The following is a 19,152-nucleotide window of genomic DNA, read 5'->3' as shown; positions in this document are numbered from 1 at the left end:
CCCAAATGCACACAACATACTAAGACTACAGTAAGATGTTCTTATGACAACCTCCAATCCCCTTTCACACATTTCTATGTGTGAGAAATGTCTTCCTCTACGTCAGATGTGCTGAGCATCATCATTCCTTGTTCCAGAATCTTGTTTATACTTTATGTAGTCCCTGAGCTATGCTAAAGTTGTTGTGAAAGTATATACATGCACCTACCCAGGAATTGGAAAGACATGTTAATATGAAGGGGAGTCTACATGCAGTTTGTAGAGGCTTGATTTTTTTGGGTATGACTTGTCAAATTCGTGGACGCCTATTTTATTTGTGAATCAGAGAAGTGTGTGTTAACTCAGTTTGTGTCTTATTTTGTGTCAATCTGTATTCCTGGGCTCACTATGGCTATGGAGAGCAAAGCTTTCATTTTCTTTTGTGAGAAAAGCAACTTGAATCTGATCACACTGAATTTCCTTTCCTCCACAGACAGAAAGGAGGACAACCATGTTACCCCGAGTGACATCACTAAACAATACAGCTACCTTGTTCTACTTTCTGACCACTAGTGATTGAACTGTACTTGCAAAATTTGCAGTATGAGTTGAATTTTCCAAAAGAGTGTTACGTGTGAATATTTGGATTGGCTTGAACTATGGAAGACTGGGCATAACATAAGGAATGCAGGGATGTAATATGGGGGATACCAAATACGATCCTAATTTATAACATGGACTATAAATTAGTTTTCTTCTTAAAGACTGAGAAAAAAAATATATGCCAGTAATGGAAGTTAGCCGACCTCTCTAAGGCTGCTGCTGTGACTCAGGGGCTGAGAGCGACAGAGGGAGGGGATGGGAGGCCCGGATGTTGCTGATAGCAAGAAAGCATTAAGCAGATCTCAGTGTTAAACCTATAAGCCTTGAGACGTGCAAGGTTCTTGGCATCGTATTACCTTTGATTCTCAAGGCAGATAGCTATAGTGGTTAACCAACAGACTCTAAAGTCAGATTACTTACTATTTGTGGACACGGATGCAACTTTCTCTGTGTTGGTTTAGTCAATTGTAAAATTGGGATGAAAATGATAACAGCTTACTTACAAAGTTATTTGGGGAGTTAAATTAGGTAAAACATGGAAAATATTTACAATAGTGTCAAGAAACTAGGAGTCACTATATTATTATCTACATCTTTGAGGCTTGCTCTTCTCTTTTTCTAATAGACACATTGCCCTTCTGATTACCTACTGTGGGAAAAAAAATACAAAACACAAAGCCTGGGGAAAATTAGATCAATTTGACATGTTTTCAGATCTATGCTGTAATTTTGATATGTTTCAGACACAGGATAACGTGCTAGCAATTTATAATGGATAATCATAAACTTGAAACTTCCTGTAGCTCTTTCTTAATTAACTTGTTTTACAAATTTCAGTTTTGACTCATCAGTGAAGTGGTACTGCTGGTATCAGAATTTCCACTATTAATCATAATAATGTGGCTATTATAAATCAGTAGTTCTGAAAAGTGATCCCTGTTAAATAAAAGAGTGGGAATAAGAGAGGGAGTAGATGTACAGCTCGCCACATGCTCACTTGGACTTACCCCTAATGGTAGAGCTAGAAACATGCTAAGGGATTCCAAATCAATTCCATCAAGATGGCATGTACCAATGCCATCTTACTAATCAAAGTGATCAGTTTAAGTTCATAATTGATCATGATAGGGTTAAATGTCAAATTGATCCCATAAACAATACTAGTATCTGCTAATAATAACCACTAGAATTAAAAAGGAGAGAACGATCCAACATGGGAAGTGAGATTCACAGCAGACTCATAGAATGGCAGATGTCCTAAACAGCACTCTGGCCTCAAAATCAGCCCCTAAAGCATTCAGATCTGGCTAAAAAGCCCATGAAAGTTTCTCAGGCATGGAAAGCCAAGACACTGTGGCAAAAAAAAAAAAAAAAAAAATGACCTAAATGAAAGTTCTCTGTAAGTGAGATCCCAGCAGAAAGAACAGACCATCAAAGAAGGAGGTACTTTTCTCTGAAGGGAGGAGAGAATTTCCACTTTGAATATGGCCTTGTCTAAAGAAGATCAGAGTTGGTAAACTCAAGAGGCTTCCATAGCCTTGGCACCTGATGATAAGAGGCCTGGGTGATTACTGACATCATAAATAAGAGTATTCATTGTTAAATCAACAACAGGAGTCACTGTACACTTGCTCCCCATGTAAGATCTCTGTCCTTAATGTGTTGTACTATGCAAATTAATGGTAAAACTACTACTCAAATAGTACTTTATACTTTGTGTGTCTCTGGGTGCAAACTGTTGAAATATTTACTTAGTATATACTAAGTTGATCTGTATATAAAGATAACTGAAAATGAATCTTGATGAAGAATGGGATGGGAGAGGGACTGGGAGTGGGATGGTTGTGGGTGAGAGGGAGGTTATGGGGGGAAAAGCCACTAGAATCCAAAAGCTGTACTTTCAAAATTTATATTTATTAAATAAAAGTTTAAAAAAATTTAACTAAATAAATAATCCCAAAAAATCAGTAGTTCTGAACCATTTGGGGGTAAAATTCTGATAAAATTATGGTCTCTTTCTATGAGAAAAATAGTGAAATAGCTATTACATATGCCTAATTTTTATTTTAAAAGTTTGTGAACTCATTGAATTACATCTTTATATCTCAGGTTAAGAAATTCTGATTGAGACAATTTCACCATATTTTCAGCTAGCTAATAATAGAGAACTGTTTAAATGATTCAGTCACATTCGCATTTAATTTCCTAAAAAAAAAACTGATTATAATTTCATTATTCATTACAATTTCATTGCATTACATTCATTGTAATTTCTTTCATTATAGCTTCACTTCATAAAAATTCATTGAAATCTCAGATAATACAGAGTATGATTTGTTTTTAGGAGTTAAATTGTGTCCTCACAGATGATGGAGATATTCTTTAGATGCAGTACCAGCTACTTTCAAGGTAAACTTACAGACCTTTTTTTGACATCCTCTAAAGCCAAGTACAAGAAACAGCCCTACCACAAACACGCTGCACGAGGCAGGTGCCGCCAGGATTCATGGATCCCAAGATCTCACCCTTGATTACATTCCCTGACGTCTGCCTGGCCCCAGAGCACTTCCTCTGAGACCACCCTGTTCCCCAATACCTTGGCATGTCTATAAAAGGATAAAAGACTGCCTTAGGAAGTGGGAGAGGAGGTGCTGCTCTGTTCTGTTTTCATAGTGTAGTTAATAAGTTCAGATTGCTTTTACAGAGTTGCAATCCAGGAGAGAAAAAGAATCAAATAGTTTCCTTCTTAGCGAAAAGAATCAAATCAGCATATCTGAGTCAGTTGAGAGTGAATAAGCTGCCAGAGGTTCCTGCTAAAACACAGTGAATGCCAACACTTGCTAATCTGCAGTCACTGCTCCAGCCAAAATCACCTTTCCTCAAATTGGAGACAACAAATACCAGTCTGTGCCAGTGAGCCGAGTTTTCACAGTAATTGCATCTCCTGCCCAGTGTTGTGGGCTAATTTCGGCCACAGACACAGCACATGGACGCGCCACTGCACACCAGTTACTGAAGACTTTTCAGAAACACTGAAGCGCCGCATCCCATTTCCAGCAAAGCAGAAGGGTTTTCTTGCAAGGGAAGTCTTCAAACAGGCAGCAGAGCACTTGGCACACAAATTATCTGATGATAAGGGATTGTATCCAGAGCTAAAACAAAAATAATCCTGAAACTTGCAGCTGATTAAGGGAGTATAAAGAGTGAAGTTAGCAGAGATCCTCTTACTTAATGCAATACTATTTTTCAAATGTGTAATATCCAATTTGCCTCTTTCTTATATGATTTGCTAATCTAACTTGCAGGAAGTAAGAACGGATCATTTGTAAGAGACTAAGAAAACAGTTTGGGGTCAGCATTGTAGGTAATATTGCCATCTACAATGCCAGCATCACTTGTAGGCACTGGTTTGAGTCCCAGCTGCTCCACTTCCTATCCAGCTCCCTGCCAATATGCTTGGGAAAGCAGCGGACAATGGTCCAAGTGCTTGGGCCCCTCCACCCACGTGGGAGACCCAGAAGAGGTTCCAGGCTCCTGGCTTCCACCTGGCCCAGCACCAGGCTGTTGCAGGAATTTGGGGAGTGAACCAATGGATGGAGATATCTCTCTCTTAAATAAAAATAAATCTTAAAAAATAGATTATCAAGGGGCCAGCACCATGGCTCACTTGGTTAATCCTCCGCCTGTAGCTCAGCATCCCATATGGGTGCTGGGTTCTAGTCCTGGTTGCTCCTCTTCCAGGCCAGCTCTCTGCTATGGCCCGGGAGGGCAGTGGAGGATGGCCCAAGTGCTTGGGCCCCTGCACCCGCATGGGGAACCAGGAACAAGCACCTGGCTCCTGGCTTCGGATCGGCACAGCGCCGGCCGTAGTGGCCATTTGGGGAGTGAACCAACAGAAGAAAGATCTTTCTCTCTCTTTCTCTCACTGTCTATAACTCTACTTGTCAAAATAAAAAAACAAATAGATTATCAAATACATAGCACTGATTATTACCTAATCTACTGATTATAGTCTTTTTGTCACAACACAAATAATGAAATACAAATACGTGAATAGTATTCAACTCCTCTTTGACCAGCATTATTTCTTTTGAGGAAAATTGCTACTTTCAAAAATTTCAAATGATTCATAATTATATTTCCAACTCAACTTGGGGACCTCATTATGCTAATGGCTATTTTGCTATGGCATTCATTTACCTACGGTGAGGAGGGGAGCATGGCGTACAGATGGCCCTCACAGCCCGGGGCTGATGTTTCTGTCACCCAGGACAGGCGCATGCCACCTCTGTTCCTGATCAGCAATTTAATTATTGCAACCTCAGTAATGGTTTTTTATAATTTTTTACAGAAAGACAACTATTTTTTGCATGTGAAAGTTGTGTTTCCGATATGTGGAAGAGAACAGAGAGGGACAGATCTGGTCTACGAGTCAGACACTGGGCAAAGCAGCCCATCCACTTTGCTCTACTACTGTCCCTTCCACGCTCCAGAGGGACTGAAAACTACCAACACCAAAACCATCTTCCTTTCTTACTGTAGCCTAAACGGGCAGAGACTTAGGATTTTCCCACTTCCCTTATATAAAAAGAAGAGGCTTTGACTGTCTTGATAGAATAGCTAGTCAACTGTCGTTCACTTTCTCTCACTTAAATTCTATCCCTAGTGTATTTGCAAACTATTCATCTGACAAAAGATTAATATACAGAACATTTAAGGCATTCAAAAATCTCAACAACAAAAAAATCAACCAATCCAGTTAACAAATCAAAAAAGAATTGAAACAGATATTTCTCAGGAGAAATCCAAATGGTCAACAAATACACAAAAAAATGCTTGATATCATTACCCATCAGGGAACAATAACTCAATCTCACAATGAGGCTTCATATCAATCTTGTTAGAATAGTTGTTACCAAAAAGGAAAAAAAAAAAAAACAGCACTGGTATGTTTGTGGAGAAGTGAATCCTTATACACTGTTAATAGGAGTGCAAGTTAGTATAGCCATGATGACAAGCACTATGAAGTTTGCTCAAAAAAAAAATAAACTAAATATAGATATCCCATATACTCACACAGGCCACATACCCCACTACAAGGTATATATCCAGAGGGAGTGATGTCAGCGTGAGAGAGACAAATCTGCACTGCCAGATTCATTACAGCACTACTGACAACAGCCAGTACACGGAATCAAAGTAGGTGTGCATCAGTGAAGGAATGGAAAGAGAAAATGTAACATACAAACACAATGGAATATGATTCAGCCATAAACATAGTGAAACCCTGACATTTGCAGCAAGATGAATGGAAATGGAGATCTATATGTTATGTGGAGTAAGCCAGGCACAGAAAGACACATCCTGCACCTTCTCTCTTATGGTGGGAGTCAAAAAAAAAAGTTGTGGAGGCTGGGAAGGATAGAAGGAAGGGATTTAGGGGAAGGATGGGAAATTGCACCACAGCTCAGCTGGATGCAGGTAATGGGCTCTGGCGTTCTACAGGGTGGTGGGGCGACCCTGGCTCCTAGTGACAGATACTGCATAAATATACCTGGAAGACAGGTGCTTTTATCTCCAAATAAGGAGACAAAAATGAAGAAATAGGAAGGCTAATTGCCTGATGCAGGAAAATGTATGTGGTATATATACGCTGAAATATTGCATTGCACCCTTCAGAATGCAGGAGCAATAAGCGTGCATCCAAAATTTAAAAATAATGAAAGCAATGCTGATGTTGCACCTACAGTACATTCCTGAGAGCTTTCTAAGCAGCCCAGTTCTGACACGCAGTGGAATTCACAGTGCAGCACAGCTTATATATCAAGCAAATAGATTCTGTGTGTTACTCCTCAGAAAACCCTGACTGATGGTAGGCAGGAAAGAAAGCAAACAAATTCTGTCCTTACTCATTTGCACATTGCATTATCATAAGTTTTATTGTTTCCAAATAATATGCAGATGGAAAATTAGGCAGCACGCTGCTGTAAATCACTCTAGGTGCTGTGGTGGGGGCAGGAGAAAACAGCTAAGGGCTTCATTCTCTTCCAAGAAAATCATACTTTTCAAATTCATCTGAATCACAGCCAAGGGATTACTTCTTATCTGACTTTAACAAATGCTCTTTCCACCAGTCTTGATGTAAAAAGAAACCACCTCAATGTACTCAGAAGGACCATGCACTCCAAGGTCAGCTCCAGTTGCCCAGCTTTGAAACAGGCACCATGGGCTTGTGTTTCTACAGAGCATGGATGGACCGCAGACTGGGACGTGGTTCTCACTTTTCCTGCAGGAGCAGTCTCCAAGGGAGTCCGAGCACTTTGAGCCTCAGGTCTCTACCCTCGCCCCTTCTGGCATGGCACACGTCCTCACTGGACGTGTGCAAAGGACAAGAGAATGCTTCCTTCTGTATGCTAGAGAAAGATTCTCGTATGAAATGACAGAGCAGGGATATAATTTATGACACCTCTCTCTCCCCAAAGGAATTCCTCCTGAGAACCTCGTAAATCATTCATACGACCGTGATGAGTGAGAAATGAAGATCAGAAATAAGTTAAATCACCTGAGCCTTCTGTTGCACTCCTGCCCTACAGGTCAAGCTCATGGGGCTGTTCCAAGCAGTCCCAGAGTCACCGGGTTCCCCAGTCTCTCTGCTAGGATGTCATCCCCCAAAAGCGGTAGGAACCATGCTGAGGTACCATATGCCCATGTGTGCATAAGTACAACCCAGGATTCATGCCCAGTGTGCCAGTGTGAAATCACTACCGTTCTCTCAATATGCACATTGCCTGCTATTATGAAAGTGAGGATTGCACGATTTAAAAAGGAGACTCCCAAGGAATGAACCACATGAATGGGGAAAGCAAAAATGGAAGAAAGTTAAATATGTTTACTTTCATTAATGCATGCAGTCAGAGAGCTAAAAAAAAAAAAGTAGAGATGATGCTAATTGTTCAAGGAAGAAATCTATGAGGAAATGGCTTGGTTGTCACTTCACGTGACAGAAAAATAGATGGACTCATTACCCTTGAGTGAGTAACAGAACGAAACTCTGAACTAAGGCTCCTGCAAATGGATTGCTACTCCTTGGAGGACACAACTACTTGACTGCAAAACTTAGCAGGAAGGTGTTAAGATTTAGGAGACTGAAATAATGTTTTCACTTCAATATCATAATGGTTTGGCCTCTACAATGGACTTGCCAGACAAGATTCATGATGCTGACTTTTGGTTTGTGTTTTCAGGAAGCAGAGGGAATGACATCATTCACCAATCCATACAAGAATTCTTAGATCCAGCATCCTGGCATAACAAGTAAAGCCACCTTCCACATGCCATCATCCCATATGGGTGTGGGTTCTTGTCCTGGCTTTGGTCTGGCCCAGTCCTGGCAGTTTCACTCACCTGGACAGTGAACCAGCAGATGGAAGATCTTTCTCTCCATAACTCTGACTTTCAAATAAATAATAAATCTTTGAAGGAAAGAATTTTTTCCAGAAAAATAAAGCTATGAGAGAATTTCAAGGCTGAAACAACTTAAAGAATTAAAAACACAATTTCAGCATAATTTTAGCAATAATTATTTCATGTCATTAGCTGTTTTTATTAAATATAATTGAATGTAACTTTCAATTATTTTCCAGCTTCACTTCAAGCAAAGTGAAAATGAAAGTGTGGAGTTTGCCCTAAAAAAATACGGAAATTTTCTATTAGAATTCTGCTTTTAATGGACATACTTGTCTTGCTTTTTTAAATTTATTTTTATTTATTTGAAAGACAGAGTTACAGAGAGAGGTAGAGACAGAGAGAGAGGTCTTCCATCCACTGGTTCACTCTTCAGATGGCGGCAACAGCTGGAGCTGCACTGAACCAAAGCCAGGAGCCAGGAGATCCTTCTGGGTCTCCCATAGGGGTGCAGGGCCCAAGGACTTGGGCCAACTTCTACTGCTTTCTCAGACCACAGCAGAGAGCTGGATCAGAAGAGGAGCAGCTGGGACTAGAACCGGAGCCCATATGGGATGCCAGCACTTTAGGCCAGGGCTTTAACCCACTGTGCCACAGCGCCGGCCCCTGTTACCTTGCTTTTAAACTTACATAATAATTGATGATCATATCTCTTCATATTGATTATGTGGATTTGATCTTTTTTTGAAGTGACAATGAAAGGCAATTTTTCTTTTGGACAGTCCCTTTTTTAAATATTTGTAGGAATACAGACACACACACATTTTGTGTTTGAATCCCTTTGTATGTTTTGCAACTGATTTACTCTACCTGGGTGGCTTGAGTTTTCACCTTCTTCATAATTTGTTTTGAAAAATAAAAATGTTATTTTGAATATTACTGTTATTTTTCTTTCTGGTGAGTCCTTATATTACATTTAAGTAACATTTCTTGGCTTTGTGATAGTGCTGTAGCAAGTAAGGCCACTGCCCCTTACACCAGCATCCCATATGGGCACCAGTTCAAGTCCTAGCTACTCCACTTGTGATCCAGCCCCCTTATAAATGGCCTGAGAAAAGCAGCAGCAGCTGGTCCAAGTGCTGGGGCCCCTGACCCACATGGGAGACCCATGAGGGGCTCCTGGCTTTGGCATGGTCCAGCACTGTTTGATATGGCCATCTGAGCAGTGACCAGCATATGACTCTCTCCCTTGCCTTCTTTCTCTGTAATTTTTTCAAAATAAATGCATAAGTCTTTAAAATAAAAAAAGGAAACATTTCTTATCCCCGAAGTTACAAAATTACTTTCCTATGCTATTGTCAACTGCACATATATTTTACTATTAATGATTTTCCAAAAGACACAAAAAGGCAGAAATACAAAGTTTACTGATAAAATCTGATATAATTAATTAGCAAGATATCGGATTTCTTACAAGATTTTATATGTTCACCTTTAAAGAAATTATAGTACAGAAAAGATATTGACTGATGACTAGATCGAAGAAAGGTTCAGGAAAATAACAAAATGTAGTGATTTCATGTATTAAAAGGTGACATTTTAATCATGGAGGATGAATGAATTATTTAATAAAGTGTCCTTCTATAATAATGTACATCTTTAAGAGAACATTTAGGAAATGTATCCATTTCTTATTTCTTTCACTAGAAAGTAAAAATTCAGAAAGATCAAATTTTAGACACAAATCACAAAATACTGGAAAGATATAAATATTAAATTTTAAAAGATTTAACTTATTAGGGCCAGCACTCTGGCGTAGTTGGTTAAGCTGCTGCCTGCAGTGCCGGCATCCCATATAGGCATCAATTCGATTCCTGGCAGCTCCACTTCCAATCCAGCTCCCTGCTAATGAAACTGGGAGAGCAGTGAAGGATGGCCCAAGGGCTTGAGCTCCTGCACCCAACTGGGAAACCTGGAAGAAGCTCCCAGCTCCTGGCTTCAGCCTGGCACAGGCTTGGACATTGCAGCCATTTGGGGAGTGAACCAGCAAGTGGAAGATCTATCTTTATAAAAAAAATATTGATATTTGAAAGCGGGAGAGAGATCTTTCATCTATTGCTCTTTTTTGCTCCATAAATGGCTGCAGCAGCTGGTGCTGGGTCAGATTGAAGCCTGGCTTCAGGGTCTCCTACATGTTTTGAAGGAACTCAAGTACTTCAGCCATTATCTGTAGGGAGCAGGTGCCAGTTTAACCTAGTGAAACACAATCCACTTCAGGCCTTCACTTATTTATTGTTTTAAAAATAACACTTGATGAGTTAAACTTCCATTGCCATGCAAAAATCATTTTTTGGATGAATCCACAAAAATCCATTAGCCAGGTTATTTCTGAAGTTTGTTTGTGATCTATTCCTTCTCATTTACAGTCTCCCGTATGCCCTAGGCTCTATGTAAGCATGTATATTTTTAGAAGAAAACATTTGGAAGGCTGAGAGTTCAATGAATTTCAAAAATTTCTCCTACAATAAATGTGTATAGTTGTCCTATGTTTTTATAACTGAGATGTTTAAAACATAATTTTTTGTATAAATGTGAAATTGCTAATGTTAAGTTCAGGAATTCTTACAGAGTATATTTTGTGAATTATAAATCAGAAACAAAGACTCTGTTCTCCATGCTTGTTTCCAATCCCTGTTTTACCATTTATAGCTGGCATTAAACATACTCTAATGATTACTTTTTTGGCCTCTAAATGTATAATATTTATATTTCTTTTATTTATATAATGGAAGAAATTGCATCTATTTTATATGTCCAGTTTTGAGAATATAGTGATACTTTCCACCCCACATTCTCTCCCTTAAGGTTCCTACCCTTTCTCCCTTATTTTTCTTTTAATTTCTAGAATGACATATTTCAATGTATTTTTTTAATCAAAAGCTTAACCTTCCACTAAATAAAGAATTCAACAAGTAGTAAGTAGAGAAATCATTGTTCCTTAGGAGCATAGACAGGGCCATAAACTAATAAAGTTTCAAAAATGTCAATTTTTCTTCATATATATATATATATATATATATAACATTTTTGTATTTTTGTATTTATTACCACAAATCAGAGAAAACATATTTGTCTTTTGGGGACTGGCTTGTTTCACAAAATATAGTGGTCACAATTTGCATCCATTTTGTTGCAGAAGACCGGACTTCATTGTATTTTATGGTTGAGTAGTGTTCCATAGTGTATATATGCTACATTTTCATTATCTAGTGATCAAGTGATGGACATAAATGTTTGATTCCATGTCACTTTTATGAATTGAGCTGTAATAACAAATAACTCTTTCTTATGCTGATTGTATTTTCTTTGGGTAAATTCCCAAGAGTGGGATGGCTGGGTCATATTGTAGATCTATTTTCAGATTTCTGAGGAATCAGCATACTGTCATCCATAACAGATGTACTAGTTAGCATTCCTACCAACAGTGTATGAGTGTAACATTTCCACCACATCCTCACCAGCAGTGTTACTTTTTGAGTTTTGGATGACAGCAAATCTAACTGAGGTGAGATGAAACCTCATTGTGGTTTTTATTTGCATTTCCCTGATGTCTAGTGATCCTGAGCATCTTTTTGTGTGTTGTTGCTCATTTGTATTTCCTTCTTTGATAAATGCCTGTTTGTATATATCCTTAGCCCATTTCTTAAGTGGATTTACTTAACTTGTTGTTGTTGATTTTCTTGAGCTCCTTATATATTCTGGATATTAATTCTTTATCCGAAGTATGATTTGTATATATTTTCTGCCATTCTGTCAGTTGCCTCTTTACTTTATTGAGTGTTTCCTTTACTGTGTAGAAGCTTCAGCTTCTTAGCTTGATGTAATACCATTTGTTTATTTTTGCCTCTATTGCCTATACTTCTGGATCTTATCCAAAAAGTCTTTGCCTATGCTAATGTCTTTCAGAGTTTCTCCTATGTTTTTTCTAGTAATTTTATGGTTTCAGGTCTTAGATTTAGATCCTGATCCATAGTGATTTGATCTTTTGTATGCCATGTTAGGCAGGTACCTTGTTTCATACCTTTTGTTTGTTTGTTTGAAAGGTAGAGTTATAGACAGTGAGAGAGAGAGAGAGATAGAGAGAGAGAGAGAGAGAAAAGTCTTCCTTCCATTGGTTCACTCACCAAATGGCCACTACAGCTGGAGCTGCACCTATCCAATGCCAGGAGCCAGGTTCTTCCTCCCAGTCTCCCATGTGGGTGCAGGGGCTCAAGCACTTGGGTCATCTTCCACTGCTTTCCCAGGCCACAGGAGAGAGCTATACTGGAAGAGGAGCAACTGGGACTAGAACTGGCACCCATATGGGATGCTGGCGCCGCAGGCAGAGGATTAACCAAGTAAGTCATGGCGTCAGCCCCCTTTTATCATACTTCTGCATGCATAGATCCAATTTTCCAAACACCATTTTTGAAGAGATTGTCCTTTTTCCAGGGAGTGATTTTAACTTGTTTGTTAAAGATTAGTTGGTTGTAGATGCATGGATTTGTTTCTGGGGTCGCTAGTCTGTTCCATTGTTTGACATGTCTACTCTTGTGCCAATACCAGGCTGTTTTGATTATATCTTCCCTGTAATATGTCTTGGAATCTGGTATTGTGATGCCTCCAGCTTTATTTTTATTGCTTAGGATTGTTTCAGCTATTTGGGATCTCTTGGAAATCAGTAATAAAGACTCTCCCAACAAACAAAAACCCAAAGCCAGAAGGTTTCACTGCTGAAATCTGCCACACTTTTAAAGAAGTACAAATTCCAATTTTTCTCAAATTATTCAAAACAACTGAAAGGGAGGAAAACCTCTCAATTCCTTCTATGAGGCCAGCAATACCTTAATTCCAAAACCAGAAAATGATACAACAAAGAAAGAGAACTATAGGCAAATATCCCAGATGAACATCGATGCAGAAATCTTCAAAAAACTAGCTAATCAAGTCCAACAACACATCAGAAATATCATTCACTGAGACAGTGTAATTTAGCCCTGTTATAAAGGGATGTTGCAACATATATGAATCAATAAGTGTAATATATCATATTAATAAATTAACGAACAAAAACGTGATTATCTCACTACATGCAGGAAAAGCATTTGACAAAACACAAAAACTTTAAGCAAATTGGGAATAGAAGGAACTCATCTCAACATGTTCAAGCAATATATGACAAACCCACAGCCAGCATCATACAGAAAGAGGAAGCATTTAAACTGAGATCCAGAACCAGACAAGGATGCCCACTCTCACCATTGCCATTCAATATATTTCTGGAATTTTTAGCCAGAGCCATTAGGCAAGAAAAATAAATCAAAGGGATACAAATTGGAAAGGAAGAAGTCAAATTATACTTGTTTGCAGATGACATAATCCTATACATAGGAGAACCAAATGAGTCCACTGAAAGACTACTGGAACTTATAAGAGAGTTTGAAAAAGTTGCAGGATATAAATAAACACACAAAAATCAATAAACTTTGTATACACAAACAATGCAATGGCTGAGAAAGAACTTGTAAAATCAGTCTAATTCTCAATAGCTACGAAATATTTAAACATCTTGGAATAATTTTAACTAAGAATATGAAATATCTCTACCATGAAAATTATAAAACATTAAGGAAAGCAATAGAAAACACCAAAAAAAATGGAAAAGTCTTCCATGTTCATGGACTGGAAGAATTAATATCATCAAAATGACCATACTATCCAAAGCAATCCCAATCAAAACACCAAAGACATTCTTATCAAATCTGGAAATAAACAACCCTGTAAACATATTCTAAGGTGATTTTCCAGTATATTGCAATTATTTATAAAATAGTAAAAGGAAGCATGAAGATGTACCTTGTCATTTATTTATAAAACTATTATCTATTTTAAATACTCTGAGCTCAACAATCTTTAGCTCTCTGCACTACAAAACAAAAACCAGATAAATGTGATCAATAATTATAAAACTATCTGGTTCTAGATTTTTTTACCATAGTAAAACTGGAAACTGTTTTCAAATTCATTCTCACTGAAGTTGTAGTTGTTTCTTGCACCCCACAGACAGGTTTTCTTGAAGTCTGTGACCTCTGAGGCCTTTGCTGTAAGCAACATCTCCCCTGATCACAAAGTTAAGAAGAGTACCTCCTTGTGGGCTGTGACGTCACCTCCTGCCTGCTGCTGTGTTATGGCAACACTGCCACCAGCTCACCACCAGCTCTGGATGCTTCGTGCCTCTCTGGCTGGCACAGGTCCCGCTGCCATTGCATCCTCTGCTGCTGCTGAACATGGCACTCCTGAAAGACAAAGAATTCCTTTCAATAACACTGATGGGTGGCAAAATATTTCTTACTGATTTTTACTTATTTTTATTTTTTCCTGCAAATTTTCTCCAGTGCTCTAAAACATGACTGACTGGAAATCAGGTGGATAAATTCATTTTGTCTTCCTGTTCTTATGCAAAGTGAGTCTTCTCAGAAACCTTTCATTATCAAGAGTGCTTCTCTGTTCCTTTGAATTATGATATATCCTGGTAGACTGCTCACAAATAATGCATACCATCTATCTTGTGTCTGGAAGAGATCTATTAACTTTCCTGAACACACTGAGCCTTGGTGGTAAACAGCTTATCATAAGAGAGGGAGTTATACATTCTGGCTGTCCCATCTTTTGTACACATACACAAGAATAATACACTTCTACATAAAATATCTTTTTGCTTTTCTAACAAATAAAAGAAAAAAAAATTCTGGAGGTATATGAAAAAGCATTCCCCAATTTTTATCAGTTTTGTAACCTCCACTAATTTTGTTGTTTTTCCATAATAGGTACTCTGTCTACTTCTCTCAGGGTTCTTTCAAAGTTCAATGTCATTGCTCAAATACAGGGGGACACAAAGTGTAGAAAACTCATAGCTCTAAAATGATGACTACAATTCATGCTGACAGCATGAACAGAGATAGGCAAATCACTGTTCACTTAGGATGGCTTTGCACCTCTATTTAAAACATATTACATCATGACAAAAGGCAGGAGCCATAGCATTTAGTCTTTAACCATGAAAGTAGGGATCAAGAGCAAAAATGTGTGTCATGCCAGTTTTTCAATGGATTAAGTGACATTAATCCATTCATGCATTCTACAAGATAGCTTTTGAGCACAGTATGTAAAAGCATTGCTTTAAATGTTTTTTAATTAAACCCTCTGAACCCCAATTCCCTGTTCAACATAGGAGAGAAAAGGACTTGGTTTTGTCCAAAAGTGTGTTATCTACTAAGTTTTAAATTATCTGAGATAGGCAAGTGGGAGAACATACATTTAAAACATGCTTACATTTAGAAGGCATCAAAAATAAGCATAGTATACTAATTTCATTCCAAAGATAATAATTTTTATTGAGAACTACATTTTAGAAGCTTACATGACTTCTTATGAAATACAGAAATTCAGAGCTGCCCACACATCTCCAATTCCTGGAATTTTTTCACAATATGCTATGAGACAATAATAAAACATCTGACTGTCTCAATTTCCTTGGGGGATGTAAAAATTCTTTTTTCGCATAGATATTCAGTCTATAAACCACCTGCCACACCACTAGGATGAAGTATGCAGACTATTCCTTTTGGCAGATTTTTTTTTTTTGTAAAAAATGTTTGTAAAAATCTTCTTCATTTTTTTAAAGCATTTTGTCAAGATTAGGTATAAATTATGATAAACACTACGTGAATCTATTCTCTCACAGTTGTGTCATCATTTTGGTTGAATTCTCTTAGCTATCCCTCCCCTTTAGTAGTGGTTATCTCTAAAGACACAATTGTTCTTTGGCTCAGTAAAATATATATCCTTAGAAACTATCATGTAAATGACTAAGGAAATCCTATTTTAAGATACCACAGAGTTATTATGCACCACATGGGCTATTTCAAAGGATGGCTGATATCATTCTTGCAATAGATAGTCCACAGAGGAAAAGTGCATGCTTTATATTGGGACTTTCCATCACTGTTTCACCCCAGGCCTTAACCATATCCATGTGTTCAGAGCAATCTGTGAGAAGAAACAGGCTCATGCTATTTCATGCCTATAGGGGAAAGTGCCTTGGCTAAAATTAGTTGATTAAGAAGGATGCAACCACTAGCTACAAATGAGAAAAATCAGTTTGAAAAGAGTGAACAGAAAATTCAAGTTCTTTTTGCCAATGGTAAATAGCACTCTCTAGTGACCAAAAAAAAAACCTTGCATTTTCATGTAGGTTCATTATTTTCAAAATGTTTTGTAATATTATCTCATTTAATTGCTCTCTGGTAATTAGGGGATCCTTGGCAGATGATAATTTAATCCATTCTGTTCTGTAACTTAGGTGCTATTTCTATCTCCATTTCACAGCTAAAGAACATGAAGCACAAAGTGAAACAAGCTATCCAAGAAAACAAGGCTAGAAAATGATGGAGCCAGGCTTTCTGCTAGTGTCACCTTATTGAAAGTCCAGTGAGTCAAGAGTCGTTTAGTCATTTTGATAAATGTCTATGTTTCTTTGGATAAATATCTTGACTATTAAAAAAGAAACAGGGGCTGACATTATAGCACAGTTGGTTAAGCTATACCTTGACAAGCTAGAACCCATCTCAGAGCACCTGTTGGAGTCCCAGCTTCTCATCCAGCTCCTGCCAAGGCACCTCAGAAGGCAGCGGAAGGTGGCCAAATGCTTGGGTCTATGCCTCCCATGTGGGAGACCCAGATGGAGCTCCTGACTTTGCTCTGGCCCAGACCGGGCTTTTGTAGCATCTGGGGAATCAACCAGCAGGTGAGAGATCCTTCTGTCCCTGTGTGTCTGTCTCTCTGCCTCTCCTATCCCGCCACAGTTGCTCTGCCTTTCAAATAAGTACATAAATGAATCTGTAAAAAAAAAAAAAAAAGAAGAAAGAAGAAATCACTAACTACAAAGACCATGAGCTACTGAGAGTAGAGAGCGTGAATTGGCAATATTTTAGTATAAGGAATTTTCATCCCTAGGAGTGATCCCTTTAGCCATGGTTAGTAAATGTCCATGCCCGTGTCCATGATGTCTTCCTGACTCAAGGCTCAGATACAGCAGTGTTGTTGGAGAGTAGCTGAGCGATGAGGACACATCTTCTATCACAGCCATCCCGGGTTCAACAAATAAAATCTCTCAATCAATCAATCAATCTCTCTCTCTCTCTCTCTCTCTCTCTGTCATATATAAATACAATTTTTAATTAAATATGATGTAAGGCATTGGCATTTAGCCTAGCAGTTAAGATACATACTTCCTATGTTTGTTCAAAATGGTTCTTTAATTCTGCTAAATTACAAAAGTCATTCTATCTTCGTTAGTGGGAAGGTGCAGTCAGGAACTTGGATTTAAACCCCGACTGCACCTTCCCGCTAACGAAGATACTGGGGAACAGCAGTGATGGCTCAGGTGACTGGGTCCCTGCCACCCACGTGGGAGATCTAGACTGAGTTCCCAGATTGTGGTTATGGTCCTGGGCCAGATCAGGACATTTCAGGCATTTAGGAAGTAAACTAGCAAATGGGAGCTCTCTTGTCTCTTCCCTCTCCCTCTCCTCTCTCTTTTCTTCTCCCTCCCTCCTGCCTCTATCATAAATGACTAAATACATAAATTTTTAAAATAATGAATAAAAATGTAGAAAAATATGTAAGAAATGACAAAACAACATGAATGAGAATGATGAGAAATCATAAGTGATAAGTATTTAAGGCAGAATTAAAAATATTAGAAAAATCATTTAACATATGATAATTTAACTACAAGAAACACAGAATAGAATGACTTTTGTAATTTAGCAGAATTAAAGAACCATTTTGAACAAAAGCAATAAAGAGATTTAAAAAAAGAAGTCAATAAAAAGTCACAGCTATTACACATAGAAAAAGAAGAGCCAAAATGCAGTGTACATTCTGAAAAAGAAAAATAATGCAAGGGGAAAAGAACTAACACAGAAATAACAATAATAAAATTCTATAATTTAAGGAAATTTTCTTTATGTTAAAAAACAGAAACTCATGCTGAATAAAGAACACTAGGAATCCAGGATCTTGGCACAGAATAATCAATCCCAAGACATGTCTAATATAATTACTGATTTTCTTGAAAAATGGTAAAATAAAGGGTTATTTGGACATTGGACAAATACTTTAAGTAATTTATATGTAATAGAAAATCAGTTTGTCAATATACTTTTCCACACCAGTGCTTGTTTAAATTAAAAAATGCTTAACATAGTCAAAGAAAATAATTGCAGCAAGCATAAAATCCTGCAGAAGTGACTCCAGTATAAGGCATGAACAAGCTGATATCAACATGGAATAACTCAGGGAATTTTGTCCCCTTGATCCTTCCAAACAAATCCACTAAAAGTCAATCATCAGGCGACCACAACAGTTTTAAAGACATTGGCATGAGGATATCAAGGACTTCTGGGGTCACATCACAAGGAATAAACCTGTAGAGGCCACTCATGCTACAGATGGGACAATTTGAGCATTGGAAATGATACCAATTACAACTACTGGAAAAGAGTCAAACAGGAATATGTATTATTTATCTTAAGATAGGTAAGTACTCAACTGTGTTAAAAAAAATTCTGGAAATTTTGCTCATCATTCTAGGGAAATGACATCGCAGAGTTGGGATTTTTAGCTTCTTGTTTAAATTTCTAATGCTGGAGGAATGATAAAAGTTTCATAACGTTTAAAGTTTGAAAATAAATTTGATAAATCATTTGAGAAAAGACACTGAGATTACTAGCCAGTTGCTACTGTGTCCCCAGATGGCCTCAGTGAGAGTGGCAACATTTTGTGAAATTCCTTTAAATTCCATCATCATAGGGATGTCCCTGAGGTACGTCAGTTAAAGATGATCTTTCCTTCTAACACTACTACCTTATCATGTAATGATTTTGACCTAGTCATTTAAACATATGTTTCATCTGTATCCTGAGGAAAAAAGTTATTTGAACAACAACAACGAAAAGATTCCTTTGTGTCATATCCTTTGCCCAGGAGCCTATAAGTTACAAAGAAGAAATTACATTTACAGAAAGGAAAAAAAAAATCTAGACATCAATTCTATCAATAATA

The sequence above is a fragment of the Lepus europaeus genome, chromosome 20 (assembly GCF_033115175.1).
Source record: "Lepus europaeus isolate LE1 chromosome 20, mLepTim1.pri, whole genome shotgun sequence".
NCBI lineage: Eukaryota > Metazoa > Chordata > Mammalia > Lagomorpha > Leporidae > Lepus > Lepus europaeus.
The sequence above is the reverse complement of the archived record's forward strand: the minus strand, read 5'-3'. Positions refer to the sequence as shown.